The sequence below is a fragment of the Pseudorasbora parva genome, chromosome 23 (assembly GCF_024679245.1).
Source record: "Pseudorasbora parva isolate DD20220531a chromosome 23, ASM2467924v1, whole genome shotgun sequence".
NCBI classification, from domain to species: Eukaryota; Metazoa; Chordata; class Actinopteri; order Cypriniformes; family Gobionidae; genus Pseudorasbora; species Pseudorasbora parva.
In genome coordinates, this window is record NC_090194.1 from 29,887,382 (window position 1) to 29,912,415 (window position 25,034).

The window sequence follows — 25,034 nt, forward strand, 5'->3', positions numbered from 1 at the left end:
CACCCCTGTTGCCCATGCTCTTGTCGACGCTTCCATCCTTTCGTTTTTTAAAACAAAATTTCCCATCCACGGGGCCAAGCAAAGCAGTCTCATCAGCTTCTTCGTTCATGTTCACATGGTTTGTTGTTGTCGTGACTCATGAGCGCTAGTTGGTGTTCCAGTATAATCTGTCCGTCGAAACTCATTCATTGAAAAACGTTCCGCGGGGCAAAAATAAGTGTGATGAATTTTTTTTTTTTTTGCGTAATTAATTAACGCGTTAAAGTCACGTAGTTAATTAATCTTAATTAACGCGTTAAAGTCCCGGCCCTAAAAATTATATTAAATGACTCCTTATTTGGAATATTTACCTGGTCCTCCACCAGGGTGGTGTTTATTTAACTGATTCGTGTTTCCCACCACCAGGGTATGCCACAATATCATCCTAATAATTAATAAACTATAATTCAGGATGATGACCTAATAAATTACTTGCACCTCAGAATAACATGAAACGCATATCGAAGGAGTCATGGAGGTCTGTATCTACTGAAAGTTGGCGAATTCTGCGCACTGTGCATCTCAGCATGCGCTGACCACACTCTCTGATTTTACATGGCCTACCATTTTGTGACAGAGTTACTGTTGTTCCCAATTGCTTCCACTTTGTTATAATACAACTAGCAGTTGACAATGGAATATTTTGTAGTGAGGAAATTTTCATGTCCACTGATGCACTTACAGAATCCATGACTTCATGTATGTCAATGACTGTGGCACATTCTGGTAATTTTTAAATGGTATACATCTGTAATAATAATAATTCAGTAATACAGTAATACTCCAAGTAAACTTGTTTAACTGGCCAATGCATTGACTTTATTCTAACACCTGTAGTCATTGTTATAGCTTGACATAAAAGCAGAACTTTCTAAAATTCATGTGTCTCAATTTTCTTGTCAAAACAAACTTGCTGACCTCTGGCCACCATGCAACATCAGTGTAATGTGCATGTTTGTTTGCCTGTTTTCTTCACACCCTTAATGAACAGATCACTAGAGGATTGCCACTGCTACAGAACTCTGAATGCAGAACAGGTGTTAACAGGACCCAAAGGATTATGACCTATGTGAAATAGCAAATAGACACAAAGGTGTCCTTAGATTATATGTTTCTGTCTGAAGTTAGAAAATGAATTGATCAAACCAATGAAGGCTTTTCAATGGCAATCATAATACAGTAACCCAAATATGGATTTGGACACACTAGCCATACTAATAAAATGTAATTGTAAGAACTGAGGCAAATCAGACACATAATTGCCTGTTACATTTAACAAATATGTTTTAAATGTTTTGTGCTTAGTATCAGACCTTCCCCAACACAACAGAAAAAGGTCCTCTATTACCCTGGATACTAACTGACAAGTCATTTTATGGCCCTAAAAAATGTTGGCCACATGGAAAAGGCCATAGTTAAGGCACAAATCCTGTAAAACACATACTTTTGCCTCAAGTTATATACAAACCATCTATAAATGAACATGCACCCCCAGGACATTGTATGTACGCATATATCTGTCTTGTCAAGTGTTCCTTGTATATTGTTTCATCTATGCATCTATGCATCTTATGAACAACTTACTAGTTCATGTAACCTCATATATGTCATGTCTCAAATTAATGCTCGCTTCATGACTTACACTTTCATGTATGTCACTTCTTTGTCTGAGGCATTGTGTGTTTTTTGCATTAATTGGAGTATAAATGGGCACAGGCCCATTGAATATTGCTCAAAACAAAGAGCCATATCTCTCACAGAGTAATTTCCCACTGGGAAAGCCCAACAATCACATATTGGTCAACTTGACCATTGAGGGTGGGATTTCTCTAAGACTCTTAAGAGAAATCCCCAGATCCTCAACCTCTCTTTCTCTCTGGCTGACCCAACCCTTCATCGTGGCTGGCCCTGAGCCAAGCCACATAATGAAGTCCCTCCAAGCAGGGTGGGCCTACACACGTGCTGTTTCGGACCGGGAACCCGATACCCACACACGTCCGCGCAACTTCCTCAACCGCAATGTCGAAACAACCATGCAAGCTCATTATTTCTTTTTAATCAACACAGAAGAAATCTATCGCAACACCTACGGACCGAACTATCAAGACTTTCTCCTGCGATTAGATGCTCTTCTTCTACTGCTCAGGCTAAATGCAAGTGACGTATGAAACACAAATCACTGTGTAGTTAGTAAACTGTAAACCCCTTTGTTCAGACAAAGGAGCTTATCGGGGATGGCTCTCCCAGTCTAGACTCTTTGCACAACCTCAATCATCTGTTCTGACCCGGTTCTTCTAACCACTTTGACTTTGCCTCTTACCATGTATATGTTTTATGCACACATGTTGTATGTCTGATTAATCTTGTCCGTGATTTAGTTAATAAATTCTGTGCACAATATATGTTTGGTTCTGGCTCACTCACAAATTATAGATCTTGTTATGCGCTCTAAGCGCTATGGCCATGAAAAATATCCTTTTCTTATAATTCATTAATAATCAATACTGAATGTTCATGGGATTAACTGATTGATTAAGTGTAATGTTAACGAAACTACATCAAGTTAATCTATTTAATTTATGATTTAAATAACCATAATTAATCACAATGAATAATCACAAGCATGAAATGTCGGTTAGTCAGCAGTATGTGAGGCTAAATAGATGTATTTTCTGTCTGAATTTGATAAGTCAACTTTGTGCTTCCATTTCTGTTTCAGCAATCCCTTTGAAACAGGCTAGTGCATCGAATGGGCCTAGTCAACTTTCACTTTCAACTTTTACACATTCGCGCTGCACCACTATAGTTAGCTTCTGCACCGCTGAATTTCTCTCTGGCTCCTGCACCACTGAATTTACCTCCGGCTCCTGCACCACTGACTTTGTCTGTTGCTGGACCATAACCTGCCTGTGCTCCTAAATGGGTACCAGTCTCAACCCCCCAACAAATGCATAAAGGTACATTAAGTTAATTTCGTAGTACAATTTTTTTCCTTTGAGATATTTTCTGTTACTTATCTTTTTAAGTGTGTGCTATAGATATAAGCCATGGATGCACTATGCAATGTTGCTTCTAATTTCTCTGACAAAGAAATTTCCTGTATTAAAGAAAGTAGAAGTGTGGAAAAAGTTATATCTAGTAATATCTAGGGCTGGGCACCGAACGGCAATACTATTATGGTATCGAATGAAAAAAATCTAATACTATGAGTCTCGAAAAATGATGTATCTTTCTGTCCCAAATTTAGGTTCGAAAAGCCAAGCAGCTGTGTCTGTATGAATCTGTAGTATACTTGCATGTAAGGACCTAAAGCACCGGTTATTGGCTGTCCACCACCAAGTGACGGGGAGGATTTCTGAAGATACTCACTAGACACAACACAATTGTTTTTTCTCATGTGTTCTACTACATCGTTTTACAATGCCAAAGAGGTCTAAATTGTTGCTTCACTTTATTAACAAAAAAAACAACCAAAATAAGTCAGCAAAGTGCAACATATGCGATAAGAGTATTGCAACCAATCTCTGAACTGTGCCTGAGTGCGTTTGAGCCCCAAAGCCCAGTTCGTTTGACAAGTGTGAGCAATTCGTTCTGTGCCAGAGCATGGAACAGCTGTGCGCTACTGTCATCATTACGACAGCAAACACTATTATTACACCAAATTATTACTACTTAGATACACTTTTTGATTAAACAGTCCTGGTTATCACCTTATTGATTAACATGAATTGTAATTTGCGAGTAAAGCTGTAAATTCCTCCATCAAATTCAGCTGCCTCCGTAATAATCTTCTGATACGTGCAGTGCAGTGAAAATCGCTGAGCAGCATAAATGATATCTCTATTACGCCGCATTCACACGGGGCGTAGGCGTTAACGCTTGACGGAGGGCGTGGCTGAAGCTGGGTGCTGACGCGATCGTCATAGTGACAACAGCCAATCACATTAACTTGCCGCTTGGACCAAAACACAACACAAAAAAGCGCCTTTTTTGGTTGTATGTGCGAGTGCGATTGCCCGTGTAGTTGTTGTCAGCGCACTGCACAGGTGCACGAAGTGGTTAAGTACATTAAATCCTGAAAAAGCGCCGACAGCGGGAAGAATATCACGTAGTGGTCCAGAAGCTGCGTCTGGATTTTTAACGGTCTATGGTCTGTATGGTTCACGGAGCAGTAATGAACGCAATTGGTTGGCGTCTGCTGAGGATATTTGCATACGGCGATCTGATTGGATGACGCCTGCGCTGGCGCTTGAAAAGTTGAGAATTCTTCAAGTTCTGCCGCTTGCAACGCGAGTGAAGCGCCGCGACGGAACCCACAATTCAGTTCGGCAACGGATGATGTCACCCATTCAAAGTAAATGGGAAGCGTTAACGCCTACGCCCCGTGTGAATGCGGCGTAAGGCAGTCTTTTAGTGAAAGAGCTTTTCTTCTGTTCTTCTTCAAAATAAAAAGTTGCATCATGAATGATGCAAGCATGCAGCCTGGTATGTTAAGTACAAGTGTGAGTGCAGGCCAGTGAGGGAGAAGGGAGGGGGGGACAGTAGTGCTCGGGGAAATACTTTACAGATAAGTGTAATTTCACAACTTAAATCAAATGCATCCCCATAATGTTGACTACCACTTTATGTATGTTAGCTTGTGCTGCTAGCTTGTGCTGCATATGGTATCAAAAAAATTGTTAGGAACCAGTATTGAAACTGAGGTATCGAAATTGGCACTGGATCGAAAGATTTGGAACTATACCCAGCCCTAGTGATATAAAGCCATATCACCCTGTAGCCCAGGACTGGTTTCCCAATGATGCTAACCAGGGTTGAGCCTGGATGGGAGACCAACTGGGAAAACTAGGTTGCAGCTGGTAGAGGTGTTAGTGAGGCCAGCAGGGGGTGCTCACCCTGTGGTCTGTGTGAGTCCTAAAACCCCAGTGTAGTAAAGGGGACACTATGTTATAACAAGCACTGTTCTTTGGATGAGACATTAAACTGAAGTCCTGACTCTCTGTGGTCTTAAAAAAATTCCCAGGATGTCCTTCGATAAAGAGTAGAGTGTAACCCCAAAATACTGGCCAAATTTGCCCATCGGCCTCGGTCCATCATGGCCTCCTAATCCTCACCATATCCTGATTGGCTTCATCTCAACTTCCACTGTAAATGGTAGATTGGGATTCGAGTGTTGTAGTATTGGGAGCTGGTTTTGTGTCTAAAAGGCCTCCTGAGCAGCATCACTCCATATACATTTAGAGAGTTTGCCCTTTAGTAGGGAATTCAAGGGAGCAGAGATGAGGCTGTAATTACAGATAAAGCATCTACATAAGTTTGAAAAGCCCAGAAACTTTTTTTCTCCTTAATTGTGTAGAGATTTGGCTATTCTGTGATTGTTTGGATCGTTGAGTTGTCCATCTCCATAAATTTGAGTCAAACTCATATTTATCTGCCTTTACTGACCCTCTTGATATCCTTGATATGCTGGGCCCTATCATTAGAATAGATGAGCATTCCCAAATGACATTTAAAGAAATAATTGCAATGCAGATTGTGTACAAGTCCATAACAGAGATCGGCCCAAAAAAACAACAACAGATAAAAAACAGCCGGTTGCCGATTGTGTGTTTAGAGCAAAAAACGTCCGGTTCCAATCGATGGTCGGTCAACCGGTGAATCTCTAATAAATCAAGTATTCTGCATTAGCTCAGGAAGGCCGGATATTCAAGCTCTGCTATCAGCTAACATCAGCTACTTTGGCAAAATTCAAACCCTGCCCATATTAGCTGTTCCCATTCCTATTGCACTCAATTGGCAAATCTCAAACAGGGTGCCCTACTTAAGCACAGCTTACGTGATCAACTGCTACATGTAAAAGTGCTTTCACGCATTGGCTGGCGCTAAGCCAGAGTGTGTTGCACTCAGCGCTTGTCATATAAAACAACTGTTCAGTGTTTTCAGCCATAATTGTGTTGTCAATGATGCATATTTCTGATCTCAGTAGGGGGATTTATGCTGCTCTCCCAGTTTAAAAAATGTGAGGTTGCCACCAGAAGTGGCTGTTGTTCCGTGTCTTAGCTTTTCATGGAGCTCATGAAAAGGATGGGGAATGTAGAATTTAGTCATACTGTGAATATACTAAATATGGCAATAAAAAGTTGACTAAAACTTTGTCCATGGTATTTTTTACTTAAGTGGCCCTGACTGAATAAAAAATTAAGAAAATGGGTTTTTTGATGTTCACAAGAATAATGGTTATTTTTATTATGCTTCCAAAAAGGAGTAACCCAGTTAAAGATATCCGTCATATCAAAAGTTAAGACAATAAAATATTCATGTCATTATGCAGCATCAGAGTAGGTGAAAAGTAGGTGGGCCAGCATGATCCAGACACTGTATAAATGAAAGGACAGTAGGGAGAGCAGAACAAACTAATAATAGGAAGAAACTCACTCATGGCCTATGAGACAGAGGATCATGAGACTCAATACTGCTTTCCTGCCATCAACTCATCATGTATCAAGGGAACACGCTCCAGTTTTGAACATACTATCATTTACATTTTTGTATCACTGCTGTCAGCATGGATTGTGTTTCTGAACCTGCTGGTGATCATCTCCATCTCTCACTTCAAGAAGCTTCACACTCCAACCAACATGCTTATTCTATCTATGGCTGTGGCCGACATGCTTATTGGACTTATTGTGGTACCAATAGAGGGCATCAAGCAAATTGAAACATGTTGGTACTTTGGAGACACTTACTGTGGACTGTTTGCAATTATCGTTAGGTTACTAATTTCTGCATCTCTTAGTAATTTAGTTCTAATTGCTGTTGATCGTTATGTGGCTGTCTGTTACTCTTTACTGTACCCACAGAAAATAACCATGTCTAAAACCTTAATAAGCATCTGTCTCTGCTGGTTTTGCTGTTTAGTTTACATTATTTGCTTTGTAATTAGTAATGGATATTTTAACATCTCAGTCAAAACAATGTGTTATGGCCAGTGTATTGTTTTGATTACTCCTGTCTGGAGAGTCACTGATTTGATATTGTCTTTCTTATTTCCTTGTACTGTGATAATCACTGCATATTTGAGGATATTTTATGTTGCACATCAGCAAGTGAAGGTTATTAACTCTCAAAAGAATGGTGTAAAATGTGTACTGGAAGTTTCAGTTAGGAGGAAATCTGAGAGCAAAGCTGCTCTGACATTAGGGATCATTGTGACAGCTTATCTGCTCTGCTTTATTCCATTCTATATCTGTCCTCAAACAAAATCTACAGCAATTTCATCCACTACCATGACATTTCTAGTATGGACGTTTTATTTAAACTCAGGTCTGAATCCTATTGTATATGCATTATTTTATCGCTGGTTTAAAATATCAGTTAAACATATTTTAACTCTTAGAATATTTCAGCCAGCATCCTCTCTGGTGGACATTTTTACAGATTATCATTCTTGATTGAAAAGGGTGTCTGGTGGGAGTAGGATGAAATTAATGTGAATGATAACTAAGGCTGTCAGTGCATCTTTTTGTGTTTCAAGGCAGCATGACATGTATTCTTTATAAATAATGCAATACTCTTGAGATGAAAAAGTAAATCCAAGATGTGGACAAATTGATAGAAATGCTGGTTGTACTTATATAAACTTACTTAATCCAGTAATTAAATGCAGAAATACAAAATACTATAATTAAAAACTGGCTGCTTAAACTAGCATGATTTGTATTGTTATGCTTATTAAAATATCTTGCTATTAGCCCAAATTCTATTCGGAAGTGGGAATTATCAAATTTCCGATAGCACGGGAAGGCGGCATAATTGTCATGTTGTGCTCAGCCAAGAAGAGGAAGACAGACCAATTAAAACCAAAATACTCCAAGTTTTAAAGAACACCAGACTAAAGGCATGGTGAACACAATATGGCATAATAGAGCTCGGACAGAGGCTAAAGGAACGGGAGGAACTTAGTTAACACAATGAGGATGATGATCTGACAAAGATGAACTAATAATGATGGTAACAGGGAGACAGACGAGCTGTAAGAAACAGAACAAAGAAACATCTGACAGATACAAACAAACCAAAAAATCGTTGGTTGTTAAATAAGTGAAATTTAAATACATTTAACAGCTGTTCCCATTCAGTTTGTCACTCTCGGCGACACAGAGTAACAACAAAGAAACATCTGACAGATACAAACAAACCAAATCTGTTTGTTTGACAGACAAATAAACCACTCATCTGTCTCCCCGGTTACCATCATTATTAGTTCATCTGTGTCAGCTGTGTCTCATGTTACTTAACGAGTGCTAAAAGAGTAGATACTGTATCGTCTGATCGCGTTAATTAATGCAATTCACACTTTATGCGCCATGTTAATGTTATCACAAGCTCAACAACTGAGAGCAACAGCGTGGAGTGTTCACCACCTAATACATCTGTAACACTTAACCCACTAAACTGATAAGCAGAAGGTTTCTGGTTCGATCTCCGCAGCCTTGAGCAAGGCTCTTTACTCCAGGTACTCCAGCGGGATCATCCCTGTAATAAGTGCACTGTAAGTCACTCTCGATATTTTTCTAGAAGCTCTCGCTGACTCTGGGCTCACCAAGGATGAAGAGACCACAGCGACATCCGGGCCAGATGAGGGAATAAGGGCAGGTGGAGTAATGGAGCGTCTCATCATGGCACTAAACCATTTCCAGGGTGACGTTGTGGCTCCCCATCCTCAGTGTTCACACCAGTCTACCAACATTTCAGATCCTACAAAAATGCACAAACATAATACAAAAGCAGTCATTCTAACTTGCACAATGTCATTTGCTTTATGTTTTATGTCTGTGTAAGGTGTCTTTTTTTTTGTACAAATGTGGCCGTGCTCTGCTCCCCCACAAAAGCTCTGCAACATGTGATCAGATATCAATAATAAAAAAGTGCTGTAATCTGGATAAAATGACAATATTATACCAACAAATATGTATTTTTATTCAAATAAAATGTTCTATAGTATACTTAAGGCCTTTAATTGCAGCATTTCTCTTTCCAGTGAAGAGGGCTTCATTAGTTCCCTGTCAAATGTTAACCACTTAAACTCCACGGACCCTGTACATGGATCCAGAATGACATCGTCATATATATATACTTTCAATTTTAAATGTCTGTGGAGGAGCTCTGACCTCATATGTGGTACCACTTGAAAGCTTAAAGTCTCTACTTTAGCATTTGTTTTAGACAAAGTAATGTATTTACACTAAATTTCTCTGGTACCATTTCCGCCTGGATTTGGCCTAAACAAATTGAAAGCTTCCCATACAAACATACAGTGGTCTAAGTTCAAAATGTTGGTGTAATTTTACAGGAAACCCTTTGAAGTTAAATAGAACACTGCTACAACTGATACACATGTAAGTATAGGTTATATCCCTTCAGATGCATTTAAGTAAATATTGCATACAACATGACACAGACAAACTTCTTTTTCCCATTATTTTCTGGAATTTAGTGGAAACAGCCCAGACAGCAGGGTGCCAGAGCACACAAGGCCTGAGTTACACACTTTCAAAACTGAAATTATAAAAAAAAATTTAAAAAAAAATGTGTGTGTGTGTGTGTGGGGGGGGGGGGGGATTACAGCTTAGACAACTTATACTTACATGTTTATCACTTTTAAAAGTGTTTAGCATGGTTTCCTGTAAAGGAGTTGAGCAGCACGTGTTAACTAACTGTGATCAAATTCACGGTGCAGGCCCTCTGCCAGACGATGTCCACCTCTGTGGTACATAAACACCCCCTGCCTTGCCTTGCTGAGGTGCAAGTGGACATCAAAGTATGCTTCTGTGACGCTCACAAGGTGGCCATTTCAGTGACACTGTTGAGAATTGAGCTCAGCAGTTCTTAACAGTCTGTGACAGGCTGCAGCAATCGAGAGCTTCAGTCTGCTTGTCACAAAGGGCGATGACCCCTGCAAAAAACAAGACCTCGACACAGTCTGCTCTACTTTGTCCCTACAGAAAGACGATGCCAACCATCTCTGCAGCTGTTTAAGCGGTCGGTGAAACATCACCTGTTTTGAATGTTTTGAGTCTAAATCCTGTTCTGCCACTGGTGTCACAACCAGAGGTACCCAAATTCTCAAAAAAAGATCCTCTATCTCTGGGTCCTCAGGGGGCTTGGAGAATTGTGGCTGGTGACCAGGGTGACCTGTTTGCCTCCCCAGAAATGTTCAACTGCCAGTGGTTTTATTTGCTGACCAAGGGAATACTCTGCACGGATGTACTAGCGCACAGCTGGCCCTGGGGCCTGCACAAATATGCGTTTGTGCAAGGTCAGGGAAGACGAGGAACAGGTCCTTTTGGTGGCGCCATATTGGCCCAACCGCACTTGGTTCCAAGAATCATGCCCCTTGCAACAGCCCCTCCTTGGCCGATGCCTTTGAGGAAGGATCTTCTAACTTAGAGACGGGACACCCTCTAGTACTCGCATCCAGACCTCTGGAAACTTCCTGTCCGGTCGCTGGACAGGATGCAGAGGTTCTAGGTGACTTATCCCAAGAGGTAGTTAACACCATCACTTCGGCTAGAGCACCGTCTACAAGACAAGCCTATGCCTTGAAGTGGAACCTGTTTGTCGATTGGTGTTCTTCCCCCTGAGAAGCCCCTCGAAGATGTTTGATCGGACCCGTGATATTTGACCATGTATAAGGTAAGTCAGTTGGGAAGCAAGACCTTGTCATCAGGTTCCTTGGGAGAGGGGGGGGGGCAGTTAAATCCTCCTTGAACTTTATACCCTCTTGGGATCTTGCTCTGGTGCTCTCAGCACTTCAAAATGCACCATTTGAACTTTTGTACTCAGCAGAGCTTAATATTCTGTCCATGAAAACTTTGCTGTTGGCTGCATTGGAGCTCGGGCCAGGTGACACCCATGTGGTACTGAGATCCTGGCCTGGCTACGTGCCCAAGGTTCCCACCACTCCCTTCAGGGACCAGGTGGTGAACCTGCAAGTGCTGCCCCTGGAAGAGGCAGACCCAGCCCTAGCTTTGTTCTGTCCTTTCCGCACCCTGTGGATCTACGTGGAAGGAACTCAAAGCTTCAGGACCTCAGATTTGTCTGTCATGGAGGCCAGCAGATCCCATCAGACCCATTGCCGCTGAATACTTGAGAACCGGTATTGGGCTTGGGCAATGTGAGTGACCCTGTGGGGATACCACATATTTTTCCATGGTTGCTCCTCTTGGAAGCCAGTGTGTATTTCCCTTGGGAGAGCCCTCCCTTTTCTGGGGATAGAGCCCCCTCACCTCTGCTGGTTATAACTCCTGCTGGTACATAACTCCTTCCAGGTGCGATGTGGGTTCCGCAGCATCGCGTTCCACTAGGGCACGCTTCCAAGAGTTATCCAAAAAGTCACTGAGTGGGTCATATGCGGAACAGCAGTGATAGACTTCTCTGTGCGAGCCCCGTCTCATCAGGTAAGAGAGCTCAGGAGGCTCACAAAGGGCACTGGAAGGGGGCAGAGGCCATGGCACTTTGGTAGGGATTTCTATTCGTCGGTACTAAGATGTGGCATTAAGAGTGACCGACTGAATGGGAATGTTTCATTTACTTATATAACCCTTGTTCCCTGAAGGAGGGAACAGCAATGTCTCGCCCCGTCACCATGTCCTCTGTACCCTGCTGGGGTGCCAGTCCACCTACTCAGCTCCTCAGCAAAAAAAATGATTTGATGCAAGCACCTGTGCCTCATTTATACCCGCGCTGCTTGGCATGAGCAGCTGGTGCAATCATTGCAAGCCAGTGTGCATTTGCTTGTTTAGTTACACTCAAAGTAGATTGTCTCTTGCTAACAGGATTCCTATTCGTCAGTACTCTGACGTGGTGTCTCCGTACCCTCCTTCAGGGAACTAGGGACCAAGACGTTCAGTTTGCGGTACTTACACTTAAAAAGAGTCGCGTCTCCATCCGCCGACATATTCAATGTCCAAAATGACAATTCAGGGGGCGGCAGTGGCTCAGTGGTTCATGTAGGTTGTCTACAAACCGAAAGGTTGGTGGTTCAATCCCCGGTTCCACCTGACCAAGTGTTGATATAATATAGCGCTATATAAATGCAGTCCATTTACCATTTACCATTTACAATTCCTCATGGCCTCATGGGATAATAAAGTGTCAATCAGATTTACAGTACACTTCAGAATCTGGGCGGAAGCAGTAGGCCATGCGGGAATTTAAAACTGAAAACATGTATTGGTATGACAATTGAATACAATATAAACAAAACAAAGCCAGAATTTTGATAGTCATACATGGGAATTGAGGTGGATGCATTAGCACTTGAATACGTAAATAATTTATGTTTTAGTGCTGTCAATACTTCAATATTGTAGGTTTTAGTGCTGACAATATGTCATTATTGTACTTTTTAGAGTGTATGAAAACATGAGTAAATGTACTTGTGGCAGACTCACACTTTACATAAAAATGCACACGTGTTCTCATTCAATCACGTTGAACTGAATTAGTAATTATACAAAAAATATATTTTTGATGTTCACAAGAATAAGGGTTATTTTGATTTGTATTATGTGTCAAAAAGGATTTAACCTTAGCTTCTAATTACAGTTGTAGGTATCTATCATATGAAAAGTTCAGAGAATAACATAAATGTCATTATGCAGCATCAGAGAGGATGATAATGGGTGGGCAAGCCAGATGCAGACACTGTATAAATGAAAGGACAGTAAGGAGAGCAGAACACACTAATAATAGGAAGAAACTCACTCATGGCCTATGAGACAGAGTATCACGAGACTCAATACTGCTTTCCTGCTTTCCTGCCATCAACTCATTATGTATTAAGGGAACACGCTCCAGTTTTGAACATACTATCATTTACATTTTTGTATCATTGCTGTCAGCATGGACTGTGTTTCTGAACCTGCTGGTGATCATCTCCATCTCTCACTTCAAGAAGCTTAACACTCCAACCAACATGCTTATTCTATCTATGGCTGTGTCTGACCTGCTTCTGACCTACCTTAATAAGCATCTGTCTCTGCTGGTTTTGCTGTTCAGTATACATTATTAGGGGCCAAGCACCGAAGGTGCACAAAAATTGCACAAAAATTGCATCAGATCATCTTCAGACCACACCGACAAAAAAATCTTGCAAATCATGTTGATTTGTCAAATCGTTTTCGATAGACGCGCAAAAAGTTTTTCCTAAAAGTTTACTGATCCGGAGATATGCCTATTTTTGCTTATAACTTCTGAACCTTTTATCCAATTTTACCATGTCGGACATTTTGGCTGTCGGCCATTTTGAATTATGTGCTAAAGTGCTGTATTTTATGAATGCATGAACGGATTGTTACGAAACTTGGTATGGGTCATCACCACGATGCCCTGAAGTAGCCTGAGAAGTTTCGAAATAGCGCCTAGTGGACAACTCTTTTTTTCAAGCGCTTATAACTTTGGGTGTGGTTGACATATTTTGATGGGAGTATGCTTTTTTGGTCTCCTGAATCCTTGCCGAGTCCAACGATACCAGACTTGTCAGGTTTCGGCATATGGTTTGCGCAGCGTTGTAATTTAGCGCTTAAAAAACAAACATTTGCTGATATCTTCGAAACCGCTAGTCCGATCGAGACGAAACCAGCCTCAGAAGTTTGAAAACAAGTGTCGATAGCTATATGCTAATACCCAAATGTCAAAATATTGATAGTAAGGGGTAGTAAAATCCAATCAAAGTCAGGTGTCAGTAATTTTTTACATGTTCTTTCATATAAATGTCTATAACTCCAAAACAAAATGAGATATTTTCACCAAACTTGACACACATATGTATGGGCTCACTATGAGGACACATAAAAAAATTGGTGGGATTGTGCCTCTTGGTGGCGCTATAATAAACCAAAACATGAAATTCCCATTGACTTCAATGCAGTTTTACCGTTTAAAATGGTAATGCTATAATTTATGAATGCATTAGCGTATCGTTACAAAACTCGTTATGTGTCTTCCGCTCCATGTCCTGAAGATACTCAAAAAGTTTTGGGTCAGCGCCACCTTGTGGTCAAAAGTTGTAATAAAATATACAGAAAATGCAAATAACTTTTGATTTAATTAACCCATTGTAATGAAACTGGTCATAGTACATTCAATGGCTCATGCCGAGAACATGGATACCAATTTTGCCCTATTTTGCAAACCTATCTGTCCTCCATCTTGTAATTTGTTAAAACCTACTTTTTCAAACTCATCCTAGACCATTTGTCCGATTTTCAGTTTTCATATACTACTGCAACAGAGTTGAGCCATGATGCAAAAATGACTCTTGAGGCTGTATCTCTGCATTGCTTTGACATATTGACAACAAACTTTGCATGTCATTGTCTCCTCAATCTGACTACACCACATCAGTTTCGTAATAGTGCCACCTATTGGTCGAAAGTGATAAACCATTAAATTATTATTATTGACTGTATTTAAAATTGTACTGCTATTTTGCCTAAAATAAACTTAATAGGTCTTTAATGGCTCATTGTTGCAGTTGGTTTGACACTTCCAGCCATGCTGGCATGTCTTGTCTTCTTATTTGCGCTTGGCCCCGATAATGGCTGCTTGCTGCTATATTTTGATTTGTAATTAGTAATGGGTATTTTAACATCTCAGACAAAACAATGTGTTATGGCCAGTGTATTGTTTTGATTACTCCTGCTTGGAGATTTACTGATTTTATATTTTCTTTCTTATTTCCTTGTACTGTGATAATCACTATATATTTGAGAATATTTTATGTAGCACATCAGCAAGTGAAGGTTATTAACTCTCAAATGAATGGTGTAAAATGTGTACTGGAAGTTTCAGTTAGGAGGAAATCTGAGAGCAAAGCTGCTCTGACATTAGGGATCATTGTGACGGCTTATCTGCTCTGCTGGATTCCATTCTATATCTGTTCTCTAACAAAATCCACAGCCATTTCATCCACTACAATGACATTTCTATTATGGACGTTTCATGTAAACTCAGGTCTGAACCCTATCGTATATGCATTATTTTACCGCTGGTTTAAAATGGTTTATACAGATTATCATTCTTGATTGAAAAAGGGGTGTGGTGGGTGTAGTATGAAATGAACGTGAATGATAACTAAGGCTGTCAGATACTGCCTAAACCTTTTTGTGTTCTAAAACAGCATGACATGTATTCTTTATAAATAATGCAATAATTTTAAAGATGAAAAGGTAAATCAAGGATATGGAAAAAGTGATAGAAATGTTGATAGTACTTAATCCATCAGATAAATGCAGAAATACAAAATAGTTCAGTATAATTAAAAATTGACTGCTTAAACTATTATTCGGTGTAATGTTATGCTTATTAATCTTGATAATAGCTCAAATTTTATTTGAAATTAATTCAGTCAGGTCCAAGTGTATATGTACCAAGTATTGGGTCAGCTCTTACATTGATTTTGTGGAGTAAACTGTATGCGTCATCTTTGGATGTTGTGTCCTGTAGCTAACCTTACACAGTGAATAGATAGTATAGTCTAAATTGATATTATTCATTAAATAACTGTAATGATAAACAGGACGGAAGCAAATGCAATGCAAAAGGTAATGTTTATTGAACAGGTACTCAGTATGGTAATGGAAGATCGTTGCACAAACACTCCTGTGACGAAGCAGTAGAGCGGGAACACAGACAGCAGGAGAGCGTGACGCAGGGACTGAGATGGGATCCTGATGACTGCGTGCAATGGTGAGGGTAAGTCCGTGGTGAGATCGACGAGTGAAGAGTCCAGAGTCCAGTACACAGGGAACACGAGGAACAAGGAACAGGCACGCGACATGGGAGACTCAAACAACGATCTGACAACATGGAGAGGGAGAGAAGGCATTAAGTAGGCTGGAACGATGATGAGCAGCTGCCGCTGATCCGGCTAACGAGTGACCACGCCCCTCAGAACAAACAACGTAAGGAGACACCCACACAACATACCCCTTCACCACACACACACACACACACACACACACACACACACAAGACTAGAATGAGACAATGGATTTACCAACCGTGACAGTACCCTCTCCCCTAGGAACTTAGTAAGCAAGCTTATTAGAAACGGAGCGGAGTGGAATGTTCTTAGTAGAAAGCCACACTTTTTGACCCACGACGTATACGGGTGGTCGGCTTTAGCCTTGATGCACGCCCCCACCTAGAGTAGAGTCTTGCGGGCTCTAGTCCATGTGCGGTGACACCTCTGGACGAAGGCGTGAGCGGAGGAGACCGCGACCTCGGATTCCAGGCTAGGAAAAATTGGTGGTTGGTACCCTAAACTACACTCAAACAGAGAAAGGCCCGTAGATGACACTGGTAACGAGTTATGAGCGTACTCAACCATAGAAAGTTGTTGACTCCAGGAAGAAGGGTTCTTGGAAACCAAACATCGCAATACCCTTTCAAGATCTTGGTTGGCTCGCTCGTACTGACCGTTGGTCTGGGGATGGTCTCCTTGGCTGAAGGTAATTTAGGCAAGGGGATGAAATGAGCCGCCTTCGAGAACCGGTCCACAACGGTCAAAACAACCGTCATACCCTTAGAGGGTGGGAGGGTGGTGACAAAATCTAGCGCAATGTGGGACCAGGGTCTCGAAGGGACTGACAGCGGTTGGAGTAACCCATCTGGAGGTCGGTTAAACGTCTTACCAACCGCACAAACAGAGCAAGCCAAAACAAAATCATGGGCATCGCGAGCCATTAATGTACCATTAATAAACCGTTGCTTTACTAAGTGCCTAGTGCGACTTATCCCTGGATGACAGGCCACGTTGGAGCAATGACCCCATCGGATCACGTCGGACCGTAACCCCTCCGGAACAAACAAACGATTCGGTGGGCAACCGGGCGGAGGCGTTACCCCTTCTAGGGCCATCCTGACCCTCGATTCGACCTCCCATACGAGTGTGGAGATAACTACTTTCTCCGGTAAAATACACTCGGGAGTAACCGTGCGCTCGGATGGATCAAAAATACGAGATAAAGAATTGGGTTTGATGTTCTTGGAACCTGGGCGGTACGAGAGAGTAAAGTCAAAAGGTCCGAAAAAAAGTGCCCACCGAGCCTGCCTGGAGTTGAGTCTTTTGGCAGATCTAATATATTCAAGGTTCTTATGATCGGTCCAGATGATAAAAGGTGCCCCCGACCCCTCTAACTCCACTCCTCCAACGCTAATTTGACGGCCAACAACTCTCTGTTACCAATGTCATAGTTACGTTCGCAGGGTGATAAACGATGGGAGAAAAACGCGCAGGGGTGCATCTTGTCGTCAGAGGAAGCGCGCTGGGAGAGAACTGCACCTACCCCCACCTCTGACGCGTCGACCTCCACCACGAACTGACGAGTGGGATCAGGGGCGACTAAGATGGGAACCGAAACGAAGCGGCCTTTGAGGTTAGAGAATACAGCCTCAACTGTATCCGACCACCTGAACGTCATTCTGGGGGAGGTCAAGGCACTCAGAGGTGCGGCTAGTTGGCTGAAGTTGCGAATGAAATGCCGATAGAAGTTGGAGAACCCCAGAAACCGCTGTAGGGCCTTACGGGAATGTGGACTTGGCCAATCTATCACAGCCTTCACTTTGTCAGGGTCCATGCGCACTCCCTCGGAAGAGACGATGTAACCTAGGAAGGAAACAGACTGTGCATGAAAATCGCATTTCTCTGCCTTGTCTAAAAGTCCATTCTGTAACAACCTCTGAAGCACTCGTCTGACGTGTTGCACGTGTTCCTGGAGAGACGAAGAAAAAATCAATATGTCATCCAGGTAAACATATATGAACTGGTCAACCATGTCTCTCAACACGTCATTGACGAGTGCCTGGAAGACCGCTGGGGAGTTGGAAAGGCTGAAAGGCATAACCAAGTATTCAAAGTGCCCCCTTGGGGTGTTAAACACGGTCTTCCATTCGTCCCCCTTCCTGATGCGAACCAAATGATATGCACTGTGTAAATCCAATTTTGTGAATATGGATGTTCCCTGCAACCTCTCAAAAGCTGGAGACATCCGCGGTAAAGGATATGTATTCTTTACCGTGATGTTGTTTAGCTCTCGGTAATCAATACAAGGTCGCAGAGAACCATCCTTCTTACCCACAAAAAAGAACCCTGCCCCCGCTGGAGAAGAGGAAGGTTGGATTAACCCGGCCGCTAGAGAATCAGAAATATATTTCTCCATGGCCTCCCTCTCAGGAACGGAAAGAAAGTAAAGTTTGCCCTTAGGCGGAGATATACCTGGCACTAGGTCTATAGCACAGTCATAGGGACGATGCAGAGGAAGAGAAGCAGCTCAAGACTACTGAACACCTCCTTCAGGGCCCGGTACTCCGCGGGCACGTTTGACAAATCCGTCGCCTTCTCCTGAAACACAGAAACAGAAACAGAAGAACAAGCAGAGACAAGACAAGACTCATGGCAGAACTCGCTCCACATGGGCTACAGAGTTAGAGCCCCAGTCCACCCGGAGATTGTGTTTCACAAACCAGGGGTGCCCTAACACAATGGGTGCGACGGGTGAGTGAATGAGTAAGAAGGAGATGGTCTCAGAATGGTTGCCAGAGGTGATGAGGGTTATGGGTCCCGTAGAAAGGGAGATGTTGGGAAGTGGTTGCCCGTTGGGTGCGCTGACCGAAATCTAATGAGGAAGAGATGAGATGGGAAGGTGTAACTTGTGAGCCAGTTGAATGTCCAAAAAGTTTCCCTCGGCCCCGGAATCCACAAGTGCACGTGCCGTGCGAGTCCTGTTGTTCCCCCATCTCAGTCTAACCGGAAGGAGAGTGGATGGTGAGGTCTTCCCGGCGAAGATCCCACCTGATAGTAGCCTCAACTTAACTATGGGGCTAGATCCTTTTACCGGGTAAAGTGTAGAAAATGCCCTCGGCCCGCACAGTACAAACAAAGTCCTTGGGACCTCCGCCTCTCTCTCTCATCCCGGGAAAGCCGGGCACTCCTCACCTGCATGGGCTCGTGATTGATGGGACCGACCGTGTTCTCCTCCACGCTGCCACGACCTCTGGCGCTTCCATGATCGTGGGTCATCTGAGCATGTTGGCCCAATCGGTTAATGCGAGCGTCCACTCGCAGCGCTATATCGATAAGCTCGTTGAGCTGAGGAGGCAAATCCAACATGTAAATCTCTTGTTGAACGCGGTCGGCCAGCCCATGCAGGAACATATCCCACTGTGCCTCCTCGTTCCATTTGCACTCCGCCGCCAGAGTGCGAAACTCAATTGAGTAGTCGGCCACTGAGGACCCAGATAGCATGGTGACATTGATTCAATGTTGAAATTCCATCAAAATCATCATTTTGGTTGAGGTTGAAATTTCAGTGCTAAGTAATATTGGATCAATGTTGAAAATTCAATGCTAACACCATACTGGACCAATGTTGAAAATTCACTGCTAAATAATATTGGATCAATGTTGACAATTCCATGCTTTTCAGTGTTGAAAAGACAAACATTGAATCAATGCTGATGTTTGGTCAGCTTAATTCTCCACCGGTGAGGCTTACGGTCAATCTATCTGTCACATTATTCAACATGTTAAGGCAAGTCCAAATCAATTGGCTACATTTGTGTGAATGTGAGCACATTTATTATCCTCAAAGGATACGATGAGTACAATACATAAATGTAAATTTTGTAATTGTAAGCCTTTCTTTAAATTTTTCTGGAAGAGTTAAAATTGTATGCGTGTTTGATTTCTGACTCTTAAAGCTGTAAAAACTATGAATCTTTTTAAAAGGTATATTATTTTCCTGCTTACTGGCATGTAATGTTGTCATTCTGTGTTTCATGTTATTATAAAAAAAAAGTTAAAAAAAAATAAGAAAAAAACAGAACTTCTACCATAAATTTAGTCTATCAGTTTTAAATAAATAAAAATGTAGCCTATTATTATTATTTAAATCATGTAGAATGTACATGCATTTCATTATTTATCTAAAGAATACAGAGTTAACAAAGAATTTAGAATATGTGTCCCTATCGAATATCGAATGTCCCACAATCCAATCCAGCAGGTGGCGGTAATGCACCTTCAAGACAACCACCAATCAACCAAAGCAAGCACAGCTGAACAGACTTCAATCGCGAAAAAGAGACACAGGACAACGACCATGTTTTTTAGAGGTAAGTGGCCTACAAAAATATAATTATAAAATGCATCTCAATTTGAATTTAGTGTTTTTATTCATCTTTATGTTTTACAACTTGTGTGCTTCTCCTGAGCGAGTTAGAGTGAACTGCAATGTTAATAATAGTCACATGAACGCCCTCATAAGTTACACAACCAATGGCCAGGATAATCTTAATACATTGAGTTTCAGTTTGTTTTTCACCAAACCATATCATTTGTATTCATTTTTTTTTTCTTAAGATTGGCATATACACTGTGAATTGCGTCCGAATTCTGACTCGTGCAACTTTTTTTTTTTGTCGTGCGTCGTTTGTTGTATCTATTTTATGTGATGATTTTAGTATTAAGATGATTAATCTGTGCGTGCAACGAGTAAAATGTGCATTTGTGGAAACGGTGCTGCACATGTATTCATTGACTTGTGAGTCGATCCTATTTGATTCATTTGGATTTTGAGACCATATAGGATCGACTCACAAGTCAATGAATGCGTGGCGCGGATCCACAAACGTATCTTTCTCGTTGCACACACAGATGAATCATTTTGAATCATCCTATATTCGTCCAGTGTATAAACGAGAGGCGATCGGAAGGTTAAGCCTAGTTCACACTGCCCGATTTTTGCCCCGATTTTGAGTCGCCGACAGGTTTTGTGAAATTGCCGACAAATGCCCGAGATCACAGGCAAATCGGTGCTCGTGCACGCGAGTGACAATCACGCAGTGTGAATAATCAAAGACGCGATCAGAGAGAATCGCCGACGAGTCGCCGACGCCGGTGAGATATTTGGCATGCTAAATATCTGGACCTGTCGGCGATTCAAACTCCTGCTGTGTGAACTGTGTTCTGACTGAAAATTACACCGCCAGCCAATAAAAGAGTGAGATAAGGGCAGCAGGAGGTTCAGGGAGGAGTTATAAAGCAGAATTTCAGTATTTTAATAGATATATTTACAATTCTATCAAACAGAAACAAAGGGCAAACATTTGCACATCCAGCCACTACAGCAGCACATTACAAAATTATTTATTTACCTCAAACTGTTTTTGCAGAACAAAACAAAGGCTCCCTCTGTCTCTCCAACAATTTCTTCTGCCATAATCTTTTTTCTTTTTCTCCACAAATCAGCGCACATACAATTTCAAGCAAACTTTGTGCAGTTTATCATTTTTAATAACAATTCCAAGTCACGCGCGAGAACTCCGGTCTGACGCACATGTGATCTCGCGTTGTTTACTTGTCACATCGCACGTGTGTTTGGGAAACGTAGTTTGCGCACCGGAGAGAGAGAGAGTTGTCGGCGATTCTTCCTCTTGTTCAGTCATGCAGTGTGAACTCCTCTGTCGTCAAACCATCGTGCAGTGTGAACACAGCAGTGACTGAATGATACCCCAGATAGTCATGCAGTGTGAATAGAGCAGTGACCCGACGAATTTGAAAATCGTGCAGTCTGAACTAGGCTTTAGATGAATTTCTGGCTTGTCAGTAATAGGGCTTGGGCGTCATGACGTCATTACTTGGCGTGGCGGCCATGTTGATGGCATCCTTTACTGCTACTCGGACTACTGCGCACTGTTTATAGACGTACTCCCTCTCAGTCGTGTGTCTTAATTTGATTATTTTGGCGTTATTTCAACTATGGTAAACCGTTGCTGCATTTCGGGGTGTAACAGCACAACACATAATCACCATGGGAAATGTCGAAAATGGATTAACTTTCCAGCACTTTCATGCTTGGAGGCGCAACCACGGACAAGAAGTAATAACAGTACGATGTGCAAAAAGCAAGAATTGTCACACAATCAGATGTTTTTTTAGTGTTTATTTGCAAGTAGTGCAACCTGAGAACACAGAAATGTGGAATGTTTCAAGGTAAAAGGTTACAAATAAAAAAATGAACACAAAAAAAAAACGGAGTGCAAGTTGTTGCACTTTATATAACGGAGTGCACTTTAGATAACAATAATAAATACACTTTTTAAAAAAATAAATTCTTTCAAAACTATATAAGCAAATAAATAGGTATCTATAAAATAACAACAAAAGACACAGAAAATGGAGGAAGTGCAAATTATAAATATAGTAAACAATAACATTGCAATAACAAATAAAAACTGAGGCAGAGCAATTTCTTATATAATAAAAATAATAATAATAATATATACGTTTCGGTTAGACTTTATTTCGATAGTCCACTTTAGACATTCTACTATGTACGTTTTCAACAGCATGTCAACTAACACTAATTAGAGTATTAACTGTACTGTTAGTAGACTGGTAGGTTATAGTTATATGTGTTGGGGTTCGGGCTAGTAGAATAAGTTGAATTGTAGTTGCAAAATTACTTATAGTCAGTAGAATGTCTGTTGGGGACCAACAGAATAAAGTTTTCGTCGTCGTCGGTGCTCCGCTCTTTCTTTGGAAATTCATGTGGATCCAAAACTTTAATAGTTCCGATTTTGTCTCTATAGCGGTCCCTGCCTTCCCTATTTAACGTATCCCGGTAAATTCCACATCCCTTTCAGGATTTTTAACATGTTTTTTCTTTCTCCCAACTCTGCTTCTCCTCATTCGACTTGCTGTATGTTTACATTCGCGAGGCGATCAACATGGCCGCGACGTCCCAGAATGCAACGCGGCGCCCAAGCCCTATTGTGTTCACCACTCGTGAGAGTATCTCACAGCTGAAGCAGAACTGGAACTGATTGACCTGTTAGCGTGGTGAGGGGAAATACAATCAGTTCAACTCTGCTTCAGCTGTACGATATCATCACGAGAGCAGATCACAATTACATCATTACAGTTTAATCTTTAATGCACCAAGAAAAAAGAAGAGTGAGATCTTTAAGTTCTGTGGGCAGCTATATCAAACTACAGAAATTTAGTAAACAGTTGTGCCTCCAATTCGTGTTGTAAATAGAAAAAAAATATCTTCCAAACCACCATGTAACCTATACAGCTCCGCTATTTGGTCATTCATTTACTTGTTCCATTTTCACACTTTATTTATTTACTATTAAATGCAATAATATTATTAGATAAATGGATATAGTCCTGATATTGTCACTTTGCTTTTTCATTCATTGTGTGTCTGCAGGTCCTTTAAAGTCTATACTAAAATGCATTAAATAGTCCTGAATTTAATGTTACCGTTTTAACTGGGATATCAAGATTTTGATAAAATTTCAAGAATCACTTCACTTTGTAGAAGCCTATATTTGTAATGTATAATTAATCACATTTCCAAATATTTACTAACTTCTTGTTGTTTTAGATGCTGTGGATGCTGATTAAAAGAGGCATCAGAGTTTATCTTTGCTGGGACGGTGTAAAACTGGCTCCATTACAACCTGAAAGGCTTCGGGGCATTGCTCATGGTGGAACCCCCTGAGTTTGGAGTATTTTATTCTTTCTTCTACCTTCTTTCTTTCAGTAGTACTGTGTCATTTCTGTATTTATTGGCAAGTTCACATTTGTATTTACTTCCATTTTGCAGATGCACGTTGTCATGTTTTTCCAGGATATTCTCATTTGTGTCATAAATTCAGATGTAATTGTTTTAAGTCAATGTGAGATTTCCTGTTGTAACTGTGGGGGCATAAATAAATACATTTCCATCTAAACTGAAGGATGTTGTTTACTTTGAGTGACTTTTTGATGCAAAATCATACTGCACCCACACATGGTCTCTGATTAAAATTAATAAAATAAAGAGACAAATTAACTGGCATAGAATCCTGTTGTACATAAAGCAAGATTGATCTAGTTTTCATTGTTGAAATAACATTATTTCACGGTGCAAACCTGATGAAAAATCAACAATCTCAACATTGATTCAATGATATTTCAGTTGATGCATTAACATTGATTCAACGCTGATTCACTGTTTGTCTGCTATCTGGGGAGCTTCCCTGTTTAAGGTTGGCGAGTCTTCTAGCTGCTTCCTTGCCCGCTACCTTCCGGTCGAACACTCTCCTCATTTTGGCGGCTAGTGCATGGAACAATGCGCAGCATGGTTCCTTATTCTCCCACACCGCCGTTCCCCACAGAGCTGCTTTACCCTTAAGTAAAGTCAGAAGCCACCTTAGACTCCTCTGTCTCGAACGTCATGGGCTGTAGTGAAAAAGTTAGAACATTTAGTGAGAAACGCTCTACAAAAATCTGGCTCACCCGCGTAACTCACAGGAACAGGTAGGCGTGGTTCAGGATGATAACTCCTCTCTGGTACGACGGGGGGAAACGGCCGGTGTGGGTGGCACAGTGGGAGCGCTCAGGATTTGGATCTGCTGAGTGACCCCGGACACCTGCGTCACGAGCACTTGGACAGCGCGTCCGGTGGAAGAAATGTTCTCCTGCTGCTGATCCATCCTGACAATGCTATGCTCCACGAAATCCTTCAATGCTGATGCACTTGCTGCTTCCATAGTTGGTCAGATTGTTCTGTAATGATAAACAGGATGGAAGCAAATGCAATGCAAAAGGTAATGTTTATTGAACAGGTACTCAATATGGTAATGGGAGATCGTTGCACAAACACTCCTGTAACGAAGCAGTAGAGCGGGAACACAGACAGCAAGAGAGCGTGACGCACAGACTGAGATGGGATCCTGATGACTGGGTGCAATGGTGAGGGTAAGTCTGTGGTGAGTTTAACGAGTGAAGAGTCCAGAGTCCGGTACACAGGGAACACGAGGAACAAGGAACAGGCACGCGACATGGGAGACTCAAACAACGATCTGACAACATGGAGAGGGAGAGAAGGCATTAAGTAGACTGGAAGGATGATGAGCAGCTGCCGCTGATCCGG

At 41.6% G+C, this 25,034-nt stretch overlaps 1 pseudogene; it reads left to right on the top strand.

The window, feature by feature from the left end:
- The first annotated feature begins 6,422 nt into the window (after nt 1–6,422).
- LOC137062694 (trace amine-associated receptor 13c-like) lies at nt 6,423–7,490 on the top strand (annotated as a pseudogene).
- Nucleotides 7,491–25,034: the final 17,544 nt, after the last annotated feature.